The sequence below is a fragment of the Jaculus jaculus genome, chromosome 1 (genome assembly GCF_020740685.1).
Source record: "Jaculus jaculus isolate mJacJac1 chromosome 1, mJacJac1.mat.Y.cur, whole genome shotgun sequence".
Taxonomy (NCBI): Eukaryota; Metazoa; Chordata; class Mammalia; order Rodentia; family Dipodidae; genus Jaculus; species Jaculus jaculus.
In genome coordinates this window covers 113,699,969-113,705,809 of record NC_059102.1, presented here as the reverse complement: position 1 = coordinate 113,705,809, position 5,841 = coordinate 113,699,969, and positions in this window count along the sequence as shown.

The following is a 5,841-nucleotide window of genomic DNA, read 5'->3' as shown; positions in this document are numbered from 1 at the left end:
CCTTTACTTTATCTGACCATAATGGGATTGAACTGCAAATCAACAACATGAAAAGCTACGGAGCATACAGAAACTCATGGAGACTAAACAGTACTTATTGAATGATGAAAGGGTCCTTTAAGAAATCAAAACAGAAATGGATAAATTTAAAGAATCAAATAATGTTGAGAATACAACATTCGAAAATCATCCGGACAAAATGAAGGCAGTCCTAAGAGGGAAATTTATATCTCTAAGTGCCTATATTATGAAATTAGAATTCACAAGTATGCAATTTAATGCTTCGCCTTAAGGCCTTGGAAAAAGAACAAGGGAAACCAAAAATCAGTAGATGGTAAGAAATAATAAAGATTAGGGCAGAAATTTATGAAATAGAAACAAAAAGTACATAAATAAATCCAGGGAATCAATGAAACAAAGAGTTGATTCTTTGAAAGGATAAACAAGATTGATAAACTCTTAGCAAATCTTGCCAGAAGAAAGAAAGAAGAGACAAAAATTAATCGAATTAGAGATGAAAAAGGCATGATTACAACAGATATCAAAAAATCAAAAAATTATAAGGATATATTTTAAGAATATAAAGGCATCTAAGTTTGAAAATTTGAAGGAAATGGATGATTTCCTTGATTTATATGACCTATCAAAATTAAATCAAGATGAAATAAACCACTTAATTAGCCCTATAACAAGTACAGAATCTAAGCAGATATAAAAAGTCTCTGAACTGCCTGGGTGTGCTGGCACATGCCTTTAATCCCAGCAATTGGGAGGCAGACATAGGAGGATCTTCATGAGTTCGAGGCCACACTGAGATTACATAATAAATTTCAGGTCAGCCTGAGCTACAGTGAGACCCTACCTCAGAAAACAAAAACAAACAAAGAAAAACAAAGTCTACCAACTAATAAAAGTCCAGGCCCAGATGGATTTACTGATGATTTTACCAGACCTTTATAGAAGAATTAACACCACTGCTTCTGAAACATTTCCACAAAGTAGAAAAGGAAGGAATTCTACCAAACTACTCTTATGAAGCCAGCATCACCCTCATACAAAAACCAGTCAAATAGAGAACAAAAAAGGGAAATTACAGACCAATCTCTCTCATGAACATAGATGCAAAAATTCTGAACAAAATCTTGGCAAATAGAATACAAGATTATATCAAAAACTTATTCACCCTGACAGAGTTGGCTTTAACCCAGGGATGCAAAGATGGTTCAACACACACAAATCAATAAATGTAATACATTATATAAATAGTCCGAAGGACAAAAATCACATGATCATCTCAATGGACACCAAAAAGGTATTTGACAAAATCTAACATATCTTCATGGTAAAAATATTACAGAAACTTTGAATAGATGGAAAATATCTCAATGTAATAAAAGATATTTATAACAAACATACAGACAACATAATATTAAATGGGGAAGAACTTGAAACATTTAAACTAAATTCAGGAGCAAAAGAAGGGTGTGCACTGTCCCCATTTTTATTTAATATGGTACTGGATGTCTATCTACAGCAATAAGGCAAGAGGCACTCATAAAAAGGATCTAAATTGGAAAGGAAGAGATCAAATTATCATTATTTTCAGATGATATGATTCTATATATAGAAGACCCTAAAGACTCTACCAGCAAACTGTTAGAGCTGATAACCATTTTTAGCAACATAGAAACTTATAAAATAAATACAGAGAAAGCAGCAGCTTTTCTATATAGTAATAACAAACATGCACAGGATGAAATCAGGGAATCTCTCACATTCATAATCACCTCAAAAAATAAAGTACCTAGGAATAAATTTAACCAAGGAAGTGAAGGATCTCTACAAAGAGAAGTTCAAAACTATCAAGCAAGAAATTTCAGAAGACACAGGAAAATGGAAAGACATCCCATGTTCTTGGATTGGAAGAATCCATATTGTGAAAACGTCAATCTTATCAAAAGCAACCTATACATTTAATGCAAGCTCCATTAAAATTCCAATGGTGCTGGGAATGGTGGTGCACACCTTTAATTCCAGCAATCAGGAGGCAGAGGTAGGTGCATTTCCATGAGTTTGAGGCCACCCTGAGATTACATAGTGAATTCCAGGTTAGCCTTGGCTAGAGTGAGACCCTGCCTCAGGAAAAAAAAAAAAAAAATCCAACGGCAGTCTTCACAGAAATAGAAAAATCAATCATAAAATTCATTTAGAAACACACACAAAAAAACTCAAATAGTCAAAACAATTTTAACAATAAAAATAAGGCTGGTGGTATCACCATACCTGATATTAAGCTATATTACAAAGCCATAGTAACAAAAACAGCATGGTATTGGCACAGAGACAGACATGTAGAACAATGGAATATAATGTAAGACCCAGATGTAAATCTAGCCACCTATGGCCATCTGGTTTTTGCCAGAAATGCCAAAAAAAAATACAATGGATAAAAGACAGCCTCTTCTACAAGTGGTGTTGGTAAAACTGGAGATATGTATGTATGTATGTATGTATGTATGTATAAATGTAGAGGGTTGCAACATATCATTGTCATTCTCCATGCAAAAGAATCAAATGAAAGTGGATCAGAGACCTTAATATCAGACCTGAATCTTTGAAATTGCTAGAAGAAAAGGTAAGGGAAACCCTTAACCATCTTGGCATAGGTAATGACTTTCTGACTATAACCCCAATTACTCAGGGAATAAAACTACTAATCAACCACTGGGACCTCATGAAATTACAAAGCTTTTGAACAGGAAAGGACAATGTGAATAGACCAAAAACAACTACAGAATGGGAGAAAATCTTTGCCAGCTACACATCTGACAGAGGATAAATATCCAGAATATACAAAGGACTCAAAAAACAGAACAATAAGAAATCAAACATCCCAATTAAAAATGGACTAAATAGATAGTTCTCACTGGAAGAAATATGGGTAGTGTATAAACATCTAAAAAGGTATTCTACATCCTTAGCAATTAGGGAAATGCAAATTAAAACTAGTTTGAGATTCCAACTCCCTTCTGTCAGAATGGCTATCATCAAGAAAACAAATGACAATAAATATTGATGAGGATGTTGTAGAAGGGGAACCATTCACCACTGTTGGTGGGGATGCAATCTGGTACAGCCATTGTGGAAATCAGTGTGGAGGTTCTTGAGACAGTTAGAAATAGATTTACCATATGATCCTGCTATAGCACTCCTAGGCATATACCCTAATGATTCTTCTCACTACCTTAGAGATACTTGCACAACCATGTTTACTGCTGCTGTTTTCACAATAGCTAGGAAATTGGAACCCACCTAGATGTCCATCCACAGATGAACTGATAACAAAGATGTGGTATATTTACACAATGGAGTTGTATTCAGCTGCAAAGAAAAATGAAATTATGAAATTTTCAGGGAAATTGACGGATCTGGAAAGGATTACACTAAGTGAGGTAACCTAGACCAGAAAGCCAAAAATTGTATGCTCTCTCTCATGTGTGGATTCTAGCTACAAATGTGTAGACTTTTGTGTGAGCTGGTACCATAAATCAATATCAGAGGCCCATAATTTAGCAAAAGGCCATAAGGGAGGGAGAGGAGGGAAGGTCTTAAGGGGATGGTACTGTATATATGTAAGTAGAAGAACAGATGATTTAGAGGGGAAAGGCCTACGTGAGGTCAGGGGAAGAGACTCTGTAAAAGAAGGGCAGGGGGAAGGGTCAATCAAAATTCAAGATCATCTGAATAAGACATATCAAAATCTACTTTCTTAATGGCACATCCAGAAGCCATAGATTGTTATTAGAAAATTTTCAGTGCCAGGGATGGGATACCTTCCAATGAGTTGTTTGCAGGGAGGTCCCTGTTGCCTCCAAAACATCACAGGCTATTGCTAAGACCCATGGTTTCCCATAAATAAGAGATGGTAAGACCCTGTTGCTGAAGACTTCACATGCCTAAGTGGCAAAGTCACTGAGAAATCAAGCTAGTATTGTACAGAAAACCTTCTCCCTGTATACCAGCCAGTTGAAAGCTGGAAAAAGCTTCACTGCATGCAGCCTTATGAGAGAGAGAAGTCATCAGTGGTGAAAACAGTGGACACTGGAAGCCTCACATTTGGCCAGACAGGCCAAATGACCAAAAAAATGTAAGAGTGGCATGTCTGCTCTGGGGGAAACCAACTGCTTTCTAATTGGACTGAATGTCTGCTCTATGGGAGGGAATACATGCCTGGTATTGAAAACCTAATTAAAACCCTATGGCAGGGGAGATTATGAGCCTTATGTGTATAAAGCCTGCTCTTGTCTGAATAAATGTTTATACTATTCTCACAAATTTGCCCTGAAAGCCCTACACTTAATGTTCATATTCATATATTAATGATACTCTCACTTCTGGTTAGAGAAGTTTCTCTTTTCATATGGTGATGACAACTGGAATGACCCAAAAGTCAGCATAGTTCTGAGAAGAAAGGATGGAGTATTTTCCAGCACTGAAATATCTCACACCCTCCAAGGTCAATGTCCATTGTAGAAGAGGTGGCAGAAGGATTATAAGAGCCAAAGGAAAGGTGCTACTCCTTACATACATCTGTCTGGGCAGAAATTGACCTTGATATCTATGACCTTGCAGTGCTTAGCAATACCTACCCAAGACCTTTATAATAGGAGAAAAAGATCCTGACATCAAATTAAAAGAGAGACTAATGGACAGAGGAAGAGGACATAAGGATATGATGGAGAGCATAGTTATGAAGGGGAAAGAGGGAGAGGGGAGGGAAATACTGTAGTTTGTGGTCTGTAAGTATAGAAGTTGTCAAATATATATATATGTGATGTTTGGGCTGAAGGGATGTCTTAGCTGTTAAGGCATTTGCCTGCAAAGCCAAAGGACCCAGGTCTATTCCCCAGGACCCACTCACCTTACCCAGATGCACAAGGGGTGCACGCATCTGGAGTTCATCTGGAGTGGATGGAGACCCTGGTGCACCCATTTTCTCTCTCTCTTCCCCCATTCTCTGTCAAATAAATAAGTAAATAAAAACAAAATTAAAAGTTTGTGCTAGTGGACAACCTTGGGCATAGCTCCTGTGAATAGTATCCATACTCATTATTTAAATATTGAGACAGGATGTAATTTTCCTGGAGCTCCACAGTATAAACTAGATGGCCAGTGAGCCCCAGGAATCCACCTGACTCTCCCTCCCCAGCAATGGGATTATAAACACATGCTGCCAATCCTGGTTATTTTACATGAGATTAGGGCAATGAACACAGGTCCTCTGGTTTGGAAGGGACACTTTCTGACTGCGTTATCTCCCCAGCCAGAAGGAAGACTTTTCACTGAGTATAAAGGTTTTTTATAAGATAGTTTTTGTAGATATCTGTTATATAACAATGTACATGTAATTCAAAAGTATTATAGTATATACTTCAAAATGCTATGTTAGGTATTTTTCAATAATAAAAATCATAGACTATTATCCACTATGCTTTGATATGAAAATAACTATGGATGATAAAAATTAAAATATAAAGAGATAATTGAATATTATTTAATGTTGAATGCACCATATTTGAATCTCCCAACTTATAAATGAACAATGTGTTAGTAACAACATGTAAAATATGCTGTTATTGTGACATGAAATGTGGTTCTGTGATATAACAGCACATACATTTTCTGATTTCTTCACATCTGTTCCAATGCCATTTTGCTCTCAGAAATTCTTCTTTGACATCACTTTCCACACATGCGAATCTGATTAATTAATAATCAAAAATTACTCTTTGGAATCAAAAATTTCAATTTCCTATTCTCACAACAACAATACTTTATCAT